Here is a 12216-nt window from a genome sequence, read left to right as displayed (position 1 = left end):
CGAAGAAAACTTAAAGAAATCTCAGTTATTTGCAAAGTTACAGTCATCCATTTTATTGATGCATTGCTAGGTATGCTAAAGCTTGATGCCTCGTAATTTCGGCAGGTGGGAATGTTCTCATATATTTGGGTCTTCCATCTGGAGCTTCTTTCTGACTGACCGTTCTGCAGTGTGAGCCTTGCAAGTAACAAGGACCCGACTGCCCTGTCCTTGCCTAGGTCATACTTGGCTCTCCAGAACTTGGGGGACATGTGATAGCACCCCAGCCCCTCACACTATAAGCACAGAACATTATCCCATTGTATGTTTCCCATACTTTGCCTTGCGGCTATACTTAGCAGTAATGACTCTGCAGTATCTATGGTAACAAAGCTTCAATTGGTACGTTTTTCTTGCAGATTGTGCATTAAATATATGAAAGACAGAGAAAAAATAAACTCCTTTGCATAAAAATATATATTTTCTTTAGCGCAGAATAAAATTGGAATCGGTAGAATGAAAGTCATTTGCAGAGAAAGAGGGAAGATCTGAGAAGAAAGATTCATGAAAGACGGGCAGAGCTTATATCGGAGCCTTTCAAGCCAATGATAAGGTTGAAGAAAGGAGGTTTTGAAATGAGCTTCGAGGTTCCTCGGCCTCCCACTGTGCCTGCCACGTGAAGGCCAATACTCGTCAGGGCGCCTTGTGCCACTAACCTTTCGCCGGAGTCTGGTCTTTGAAGTAGAAGCTTCTTAAGAGTCCAAGGTCATGAATTAATGTGTCGGACGCTTCCATGACTCCATTCAGTAAGTCGTTGCCAGACTTGGCCGATGTTTGAAAGGTCAGCGCACAATGCCCGCTGTAAACGGACTCGCCGGACAGCCTTGATGTCTGACTTTCATGAACGTGCGGTTGAAGGAAGCCAAACATTATCCTGGATGAATCGCTTTCTACATCCCTTCCTTCCAGTCATGCCAAGAGGCAGATTCCAAAAACACCTGAGGCCGGAGCTTTAGTGGATTCATATTATCCATTAATTCCTTGGGTTTCCCCTTGAAAGGATTCAACGTCTTTGCAGCCTCGGAAATATTCCTTTGCGTTTACTCTTCTATATTTTTCCAAGTCATCTTGAGTTAGATATTACTTGGATTGGGCACAAAGACTGCGCTGAGAACAAAATACGATGTGTTTATAGATCTTCCATCTTTCGACTAGAAAGAGCCTGAGATTAAAGGAGAGGAGAATGCAATGCTAGGAATGCCCAGGAATAGTGACCCCCCTACCGGGGATGCTCAATACAAAGAATGGACATGGCTGGGGCCATCACTTAGGAGAGACAAATGTAGCAAATTCTGAACTAAGAGTTATAAATCACATTCTGCATCAATAGGCAACAAGTCGAGAAGTTGGAGATGTCTCGGATAAAGCGGCGATGGCCGGGGACAATATTTCTATGCACACAGCATTAATCCCATTGATGGATGTTACAGTGGTTGTATCTTCCCCATAGTCTGAGGAAGGCTGATAACAGAGAACTAACACTTGTATTCGGCTACAAAATGTTCCCGTTTGGATGTTTTCATGTTTCACTTTGCAGTTTTCGGTAAAAGATATTCAGTCATTGTGTTGAAGAAGTTCTACAATTTCCTGATATACTTTGTTACTTTTGCAACATTGACCTGCCCCATGTGACAGCCGAGCTCCAATCACAGGCCCAGCACCAGCAAGGTCGAAAGCTGGTGAGGTGCCGATCCGTGATCTTTCCTGCACCTCCCCCTGGACATCCGCTGTAGCGAACAACCTCACGAATTTTGTGTTTAACCAAATCTCAACGATATAAGCCATTAATATTGAGCCCAAATGGTTTGTCCATTGTGGAGTTCACACTACTGTTATTAATGTCCGTTGCTGTCTTCTGTCCTAGGATGACAGCAACGGACATTAACTATCACAGACTGATTCTGTATCCGTTCACGTAGACCCTAATGTAAACCACATGTGCAGGCGCGATCTGATCTCTATAATAGACCTAAACAATATGAACTCTGTAGAAAACTCATTTAATATATAATATATTTGTAACATATACGCAGAGCTCGTAGGTGGACACTGGACCCAGCTAATTTGCATAAATCTAGTGAATAAGATACTTTGTAATATCTTATTAGAAAATAAATCTCCTACCGAAAATAGGAAGTGTCTGCATATTTTTTGGCTTAGCAGTCAGATTCGGAATTGCAGGATATTTAGGAAATTATAAAAGTAACGATGACATGAAACATTTTTAAAAAACTCCAAACATTCTTTAATAATATGTTTATCACAAAACTTTATTAAAAAGAGAAGTCATTTTCTGGCGACACTTTCCCTGTAAGCTATCCTATTCGTAGTGTTGATGTTCCTTGAGGACTTTGCTCCGTCTCTGCCGGTTTGGGGCAGGACTTGAACATCCCCGTTCCCTGGACTGCAATATGTATAGCCATGATGGTCCCAGTATTGTGTTAGACCCTGGGTGCCTTGGTGGGCCATTGTTCTTATCCAGGGTTCTCATTTGGTAACACACAGAGTAAAGTAATTATGTTGCAAATAAAAGAAAACATTGGAACTCATTAGCTATTAATCAGCGGCTCCTTCGATAACGTTCACAGGCCGTGACAAATTATTTAGATGAAATCCTCACTTTTATAACCTAAATGAAGATTTGCGTCTTTCAGGGAAGCCGATATTTTAAAAAAATTGCTTAAAGTGAAATCTAATTTAGTAGACAAGACAGTAAATCCGCAGCTCCGAGGATGTCCTACAGCAAGTATGGGCGCCGCTTATCACATTGTTATTGATCATTTGGAAATTTGTGTTTACTGATTGTCAAAGCTTCTATTGATCTGCAAATAAGAGACGAACAAACCCGTGTCCTGTGTGTGACACCCTGCGAGAAATAAGGCGTGCCTGGGCGCACTCCTGACGCGTTGGGGAACATTTTAGTGGCAGGAGAACGCAGGAGCTCCTGGGCAGATCATATCTCTGGCCTGGAATGGCTCGTGAGGCCAGGGTTTTTGTGTGGGCATGTGTGCCCTGCGCCCGTAATAAGCCCTCTAGGGATTAGTGTGGGATTCTGCGCAGAAGGCTCCTTCTGCTTCTAAAGTGAGAAGGCGAGCCACGGCTGACGCACCATGGGGGGACGCTAGGATGGGCTCCCGCAGGTTGTTCTCCCAGCGCAAAGCGCCACCTGCGGGCCAATCCAACTCCTGCCCTCGGCGTTGTGCAGTGAGGGGTGTGGAGGCTAAGTCCCATTTCTTCCCTACTGAGCATGCTCGTACCTTTTGGAGTCGCACAGAGGCTAAGTCCCTTTCTCCCCCTACTGAGCATGTGCGGTGAAGTCAATGCCACTGCCCTGTGGGGCGGGGACTTGCCTTTATATAGTGTGAGTCGACGCCTGCCGGGCGCTCACACTTTAATAACTAAACGTCGTTATCGCGAGAGTTCGGGGCTAGGTTCCAGTGTTAGGCAGGTTGCCAGACCAGGCTGCTGTGATAGCTCTCCTTGGCCCAAGCAGGGCACTGCCGTTAGGGACCAAAAAGCCTACTGACCTGTCTGGTCCCAGACTAGGAGACCTGAGTACAATCCCGCTGTAGGGCACGTTGCCTGTCTGGGGTTACTGAGCAGTAGTTGCAGTTCCAGCCCGTGGCGCTGCCTGCGGGGATCTGACCCGGTAGCTCCGAGCTGTTGGGGAGCACTTTTGTGTTGCTGACCTGGGGTGAGGTTAACCCCTGACATCCCTTACTTAGCAGCATCTACACACAGGTGCGGTTTTCCCAGTGGAGTTTAATTGGTGGAAAGTTGCAGTCTGTTCACTCTAGAGCTGCACACACATCCAGTGCGGGTAACTGGTAGCTGGAGTCCAGCCCGCACACACTAATTCATACCTGTGAGACTAACTGATACGTGTGTATTGCGGCCTACATTCTGCTGCAGTGTTCAAGCAGACGGCTAAGTGTGTATACTGTAAATACTGTATATATGGAAGGCCTCTTTAAGGTTAACCCTTATGACGTCTCTGTAGCCTCAATGCCAAGTCCAATATTCCAAAACACCAATAAAGTAAATCCTATTTCCAGCAGATTAAATTGCAGCTCGTGCGGACGTCTATAAACAGGAGAATGTTAGCGCCTCGGTGTCTTCTGTACCTGGACGTCTGTGAAGCGTGCGGCCTCGCCGTGTTATAAAGCGGCATCGTAGTGATGAGCCTTCAGTGTACTAATGAATTCTTGATGATTTACATATACCGCCTTCTGCTTCAAAGTCAGCTCTGACCGTGGAGATAATGACTTGTTTTCCCATGTAGTCAGCTCCTGGAACCTCACGTTCCTGACTTAAAACAGCTTATTACTCATTCAGACCTGCAGCGCGTTCTCACTATACATTCCTCGTCCGGTAGATTATTTATTAGGACAAGGTGTCCGAGAGGTTAAAGGTTCCTCCCTCATTAGGAGGACAACTCATTATGAAGCGCTCCAGCCACAATCACTTAACTTTCCCATTGCTTTGCAATGTGCCGATCCTCTACTTGATTGTGTACACAGTAGGTAGATATTATCCCCCGTGAGGGTCTGATGCTGGACGGACGCCCTTGAAAACACTCATGGCATGCAAAAATCACTCACTTGGCTCCGCACAGCAAAAACAGGTAATTTCCCAAGCGAAGGTGTAAGCTATAAGAAGTGCAGGGTTACCAAGTACACCCCGTCCTGGTCCCACGTAAAGCAAACCTGTTAGGATAAATTGGGGCGCTAAATGAGTAGGACCACTCACTCAAAATTCCCCCCCCCCCCCCCTCTGATCACATTGGACAATATAACGTGGGAGACAGATTCCATCTTCCATTCCAAGTTTCCTGCAGTGATTTCCTTGTGGCAGTTAGGAGGTTAATGATAACATCCCTGGTGGTCTGGGGCAATGGAGGGGATAATGGTAACATCCCTGGTGGTCTAGGACAGTGAAACGGTTACTGGTACCATCCCCGGTGATCAAGGATAACAAAATGGTTAATGGAAGCATCTATACTAGTCTAAGTCAGCGATTGGGTTTATTGAGAACATCCCTGGTGGTCTAGAAAAATGAAATGGTTAGCAATAACATCCGTAGTGGTTTTAGAAAATAAAGGGGGTAATGGTATTATTCCTGGTGGTCAAGGACAGTGATGGGATTATTGGTAACATCCTTGGTGGTCTAGGAAAATGAAATAGTTAGTGGTGACATTTATAGCGGTCAAGAGAAATGAATGGGGATAATGGTAGTATTCCTGGTGGGCTAGGACAGCGATGGGGTTATTTATAACATTCTTAATGGTCTATTGATAACATCCATGTCGTGGAAATGGTTATTGGTTATTATCTCTGGTGGTCTATAATAATGAAATGGTTACGTGTAACATCTGTAGTGGTCCTGGGCATTGAAGGGGATAACTATGATATCCCTGGTGGACCCAGGACTGTGATAAGGTTATCATAGGGATGATAACAATGCTAGAATTCTAATATAATGGAATGGTTAATACTAACATCCAGATAAGAGAAGGGGTTACCAATAACATATCTAGTATTCAAATACACCAGTAGGGTTATGGGTAACATCCCTAGTGGTCTAGGACAGTGATGGGATTATTGGTAACATCCATGGTGGTCTAGGAAAATGAAATGGCAAATTATAGCATCCATAGTAGTTTACAACATTGAATGGGTTAATGGACACATCCTGGTATCCTAGGGCACTGGTATGGTTATTGATGACCTCCTGGTGGTCCACAATAGTGAAGTGGTCAATGGAAACAGCAGCTATAGTAATGGAGTCAAGTGTGAACAGGGAGGGGATGTGGCTGCATAGGTTAATGTAACAAACCGTGGGAGAAGCCAATGGGAGCAGCTTACTGACCATGTACCTATGGGAGCAGCTTACTGACCATGTACCTATGGGAGCAGCTTACTGACCATGTACCTATGGGAGCAGCTTACTGACCATGTACCTATGGGAGCAGCTTACTGACCATGTACCTATGGGAGCAGCTTACCGACCATGTACCTATGGGAGCAGCTTACTGACCGTGTACCTATGGGAGCAGCTTACTGACCATGTTCCTATGGGAGCAGCTTACTGACCATGTACCTATGGGAGCAGCTTACTGACCATGTACCTATGGGAGCAGCTTACTGACCATGTACCTATGGGAGCAGCTTACTGACCGTGTACCTATGGGAGCAGCTTACTGACCATGTTCCTATGGGAGCAGCTTACTGACCATGTACCTATGGGAGCAGCTTACTGACCATGTACCTATGGGAGCAGCTTACTGACCATGTACCTATGGGAGCAGCTTACTGACCATGTACCTATGGGAGCAGCTTACTGACCATGTACCTATGGGAGCAGCTTACTGACCATGTTCCTATGGGAGCAGCTTACTGACCATGTACCTATGGGAGCAGCTTACTGACCATGTACCTATGGGAGCAGCTTACTGACCATCTACATTTTTAGACTTTAATGGAAACCAGCAGAGGTCTTAAGTGCGTCTTGAGGATCTGCGGTGTCCGCGGTTGCCCCCCGTCATAGTGCAGGAGAGATACGGAGATACCTGCCAGCCAGGACTATAAGCTGATTACTAGAATGTCATGTGCAGATACAGTCCAGATGGATATATATAAAGGATCCTTATAAATCATCCTATGCCTTCTATATCCAGGGCATTGTGCCTTACGTTAAAAGCTGAAATCTGCATTTTGTGATAAAGCGCAGACAATGCGAGGTGAGGAGCCGGAATAGTTATCGCACCGTATTACTGAATGAGCACGGGCCCCATTCTTCCTCCTGCATTTGTAGAATCGTCTTTTCTTTTAGAAAGTCAAAATTGCTATATGGTGCGGCTCTCCTGACAAATCTTTCCAATTATTCCGCTACATTAACTCAATCTCCATACAGTCGTATGTGGAAGAAATAAAGAGATCCCGCAATATAGCCAGCCTTACGGGGGAAAACACAATAACCTTCATTTATTTCATAATGAAGACTGCAAAACACAAAAGCAAATGGATTAAGCCAGACGGATGATGAAATGTAAGTAATTTTTGGAGGAAAAACATCATCCCTCAAATTGCTCATGGATAGGGCACTTATTACATAGTTACAAATGAACAGGCCAAATAAGTGAATGGAAGTCTGCGGCTGGTGCATCGATCATCCACGCGGGGAAGGCAGCGCTGTCTCTGTTATTGAGAATCAGAGGGAATTTCTATGTAAAATTGGTTAGAAAAAACTACAAAATATAGAAAACTGCTACATCCCAGACGAGCAGAAGGGACCTGAGAAGCATCAGAAGAAAAGGATCCGAAAACAGGCTTGTCAAGGGGAGAACAAGGTAACGGATAACCATACATAAGGGGATAACCATACATAAGGGGATAACCATACATATAGGATATAGCACAAGGAATAATAATATGATGCCGGCACTAAGCAGGAGCCCTATAGGTCAGGATCTGCCGGCCGAGGATTCCTGTGATGACAGATTATAGCGGCCGCTTGTCTGAGCCGACACCAGATCCATTCACTGTACAGGGATGGGATGAAATAACAGTCATTAGAGATGAGCGAACACTAAAATGTTCGAGGTTCGAAATTCGATTCGAACAGCCGCTCAATGTTCGTGTGTTCGAACGGGTTTCGAACCCCATTATAGTCTATGGGGAACAGATACTCGTTAAGGGGGAAACCCAAATCCGTGTCTGGAGGGTCACCAAGTCCACTATGACACCCCAGGAAATGATGCCAACACCTCTGGAATGACACTGGGACAGCAGGGGAAGCATGTCTGGGGGCATCTAACACACCAAAGACCCTCTATTACCCCAACATCACAGCCTAACAACTACACACTTTACACACTCAATACTACCTCTCTGACAGTAGGAAAACACCTTGAAACATGTGTATTTGGCACTTGCAGTGAGGAGAGCTTGTCACCAGCAGTGAATTTGGCCCTTGTAGTAAGTTGAGGTTGGCACCAACATTTGTTTTGAAAATCAGGGTGGATTGAGCCTCTAACCAGCAGAGTTTGGGCAAATTCATGGTGGAGGGAGCCTCTAAAAACCCCAGTTTGGACCAATTCATGGTGGAGGGAGCCTCTAACCAGCCCAGTGTGGGCAAATTCATGGTGGAGGGAGCCTCTAAAAAACCCAGTTTGGACCAATTCATGGTGGAGGGAGCCTCTAACCAGCCCAGTTTGGGCAAATTCATGGTGGAGGGAGCCTCTAACCAGCCCAGTTTGGACCAATTCATGGTGGAGGGAGCCTCTAACCAGCCCAGTTTGGGCAAATTCATGGTGGAGGGAGCCTCTAAACAGCCCAGTTTGGACCAATTCATGGTGGAGGGAGCCTCTAAAAAACCCAGTTTGGACCAATTCATGGTGGAGGGAGCCTCTAAACAGCCCAGTTTGGGCAAATTCATGGTGGAGGGAGCCTCTAACCAGCCCAGTTTGGACCAATTCATGGTGGAGGGAGCCTCTAACCAGCCCAGTTTGGGCAAATTCATGGTGGAGGGAGCCTCTAAACAGCCCAGTTTGGACCAATTCATGGTGGAGGGAGCCTCTAAAAAACCCAGTTTGGACCAATTCATGGTGGAGGGAGCCTCTAAACAGCCCAGTTTGGGCAAATTCATGGTGGAGGGAGCCTCTAACCAGCCCAGTTTGGACCAATTAATGGTGGAGGGAGCCTCTAAACAGCCAAGTTTTGGGAAATTCATGGTGGAGGGAGCCTCTAACCAGCCCAGTTTGGACCAATTAATGGTGGAGGGAGCCTCTAAACAGCCAAGTTTGGACCAATTCATGGTGGAGGGAGCCTCTAAAAACCCCAGTTTGGACCAATTCATGGTGGAGGGAGCCTCTAACCAGCCCAGTTTGGGCCAATTCATGGTGGAGGGAGCCTCTAAACAGCCCAGTTTGGGCAAATTCATGGTGGAGGGAGCCTCTAACCAGCCCAGTTTGGACCAATTAATGGTGGAGGGAGCCGCTAAACAGCCCAGTTTGGACCAATTCATGGTGGAGGGAGCCTCTAAAAACCCCAGTTTGGACCAATTAATGGTGGAGGGAGCCTCTAAACAGCCCAGTTTGTGCAAATTCATGGTGGAGGGAGCCTCTAACCAGCAGAGTTGGTGGAAATCAGGGTGGAGGGAGCCTCTAACCAGCAGAGTTGGGGGAAATCAGGGTGGAGGGAGCCTAGTATTAGCAGAATTGTGCAACGCTTATGGTGGATGAGTATGAGGATGCGGAGGAATTGGAGAGGTTGAGTACAGACATGGAGTTTCATGTTGGGGTGCTTTACACAGGTGGGCACAAAAATGACGGCTCTACCCAGTGGTGGTTCATTTTTATCAAAGTGAGCCGGTCGGCACTCTCAGCTGACAGACGGGTGCGCTTGTCAGTGATGATGCCACCGGCTGCACTGAACACCCTCTCAGATAGGACGCTGGCGGCAGGACAGGACAGCACTTCCAAGGCATATAGGGCAAGTTCAAGCCACAGGTCCAACTTCGACACCCAATACGTGTAGGGCGCAGAGGGGTCGGAGAGGACAGGGCTGTGGTTGGAAAGGTATTCCCGCAACATGCGCCTATACTTCTCACGCCTGGTGACACTAGGACCCTCCGTGGCGGCACTTTGGCGAGGGGGTGCCATCAAGGTGTCCCAGACCTTAGACAGTGTGCCCCTCGTTTGTGTGGACCGGTGAGAACTTGGTTGCCTACTGGAGGAACTGCCTTCCCTGCCGCCAACGTCACATGCTGGAAACATCTCCATCATATTCTGCACCAATTGCCTGTGGCAAGCATTGATGCGATTGGCCCTCCCCTCTACCGGAATAAAAGACGAGATGTTGTTTTTATACCGGGGGTCAAGGATAGCAAAGATCCAGTACTGGTTGTCCTCCATGATTTTGACAATACGCTTGTCGGTTGTAAAGCACCCCAACATGAACTCAGCCATGTCTGCCACAGTGTTAGTTGGCATGACTCCTCTGGCCCCACCGGAAAGTTCAATCTCCATTTCCTCCTCATCCTCCATGTCTACCCATCCGTGCTGCAACAATGGGACGATTCGAAGTTGCCCGGAAGCCTCCTGTATCACCATCACATCATCGGACAACTCTTCTTCCTCCTCCTCCTCCTCCTCCTCCTCCATTAAACGCAGTGAAGCGGACAGATGTGTGGACCTACTCTCCAGCTGTGACGGATCGGATGCTATCCCTAACTCCTCTGTGTGATCTGAGTTATCCCTGATGTCAATCAGGGATTCTCTCAGAACACACAAGAGCGGGATTGTAAGGCTCACCATCGCATCCTCAGAGCTCACCCTCCTTGTGGACTCCTCAAAGACCCGTAGGATGTCACAAAGGTCTCTCATCCATGGCCACTCATGGATGTGAAACTGAGGCAGCTGACTTTGTGGCACCCTAGGGTTTTGTAGCTGGTATTCCATCAAAGGTCTCTGCTGCTCAACCACTCTATTCAACATCTGAAACGTTGAGTTCCAGCGTGTGGGGACGTCGCACAAAAGCCGGTGTTGTGGCACATGCAGGCGTTGCTGGAGAGATTTTAAGCTAGCAGCGGCTACTGTCGACTTGCGAAAGTGGGCGCACATGCGCCGCACTTTCACCAGTAGCTCTGGAACATTGGGGTAGCTCTTTAGGAAACGTTGCACCACTAGGTTGAAGACGTGGGCCAGGCATGGAACATGTTGGAGTCCGGCAAGCTCCAGAGCTGCTACCAGGTTCCGGCCGTTATCACAAACGACCATGCCTGGGCCCAGGTGCAGCGGCTCAAACCATATTGCCGTCTCATCGAGGAGGGCATCCCTCACCTCGGAGGCAGTGTGCTGTCTGTCCCCCAAGCTGATCAGCTTCAGCACAGCCTGCTGACGTCTACCAACGCCAGTGCTGCAACGTTTCCAACTCGTAGCTGGGGTCAATCTAACAGCGGAGGAGGAGGCGGTGGCGGAGGAGGAGGCGGTGGCGGAGGAGGAGGCGGTAGAGGAGGAGGAGGAGGGGGGTGTTCTTCTCGTGTCCCTGCCAGGAATGTTAGGCGGGGAGATGAGGTACACCGGGCCAGTTTGGAAAGCAGTCCCAGCCTCAACTACATTCACCCAGTGTGCCGTCAGTGAAATGTAGCGTCCCTGTCCGCATGCACTTGTCCACGCGTCGGTGGTCAAGTGGACCTTTGTGCAAAGCGCGGAACTAAGGGCCCGCCTGATGTTGAGTGACACGTGCTGGTGCAAGGCGGGGACGGCACACCGGGAGAAGTAGTGACGGCTAGGGACGGCATAGCGAGGTGCCGCAGTTGCCATCAGGTCCAGGAAGGCGGGAGTTTCAACAAGCCGGAACGCCAACATCTCCTGGGCCAGCAGTTTAGCGATGTTGGCGTTCAAGGCTTGCGCGTGTGGGTGGTTAGCAGTGTATTTCTGCCGCCGCTCCAATGTCTGAGAGATGGTGGGTTGTTGTAAAGAAACGCCTGATGGTGCCTTTGATGGTGCAGGAGAAGGAGATAAGACAGGACCAGGGGAGGATGAGGTAGAAGTCAACAAAGTGGCGGAGGCAGATGAAGTGGTGTCCTGGCTCGTCCTCTGGAGTGCATCGCCAGCACAGTCAGCAGTGGCAGTGGCAGAGGCAGAGGCAGTGGCAGAGGCAGTGGCAGTGGCGTGAACGGCAGGCGGCCTTTGTCCTGCCGTTGCTGCCTGCCACTGATTCCAGTGCTTGGATTCCAAATGACGGCGCATTGAAGTGGTGGACAGGTTGCTCTTCTCAGAGCCCCTAATCAATTTCGAGAGGCAAATTGTGCAGACAACACTATATCTGTCCTCGGCGCATTCCTTGAAAAAACTCCACACCTTCGAGAAACGTGCCCTCGAGGTGGGAGTTTTTCGGGGCTGGGTACGAACTGGAACATCTTGGGAGATTCCGGGTGTGGCCTGGCTTCGCCTAAGCTGCTGACCTCTGCCTCTGCCTCTAGCTACCCTTTTTGGTGCTGCACCTGCCTCAACATCCACACTACTTTCCCCGCTTGACATCCCCCCTGTCCAGGTCGGGTCAGTGTCCTCATCATCCATCACTTCCTCTTCCAACTCCTGTCTCATCTCCTCCTCCCGCACAATGCGCCGGTCAACTGGATGCCCTGACGGCAACTGCGTCACATCATCGTCGA

Source organism: Leptodactylus fuscus, chromosome 10, assembly GCF_031893055.1.
Source record: "Leptodactylus fuscus isolate aLepFus1 chromosome 10, aLepFus1.hap2, whole genome shotgun sequence".
NCBI classification, from domain to species: domain Eukaryota; kingdom Metazoa; phylum Chordata; class Amphibia; order Anura; family Leptodactylidae; genus Leptodactylus; species Leptodactylus fuscus.
The sequence above is the reverse complement of the archived record's forward strand: the minus strand, read 5'-3'. Positions refer to the sequence as shown.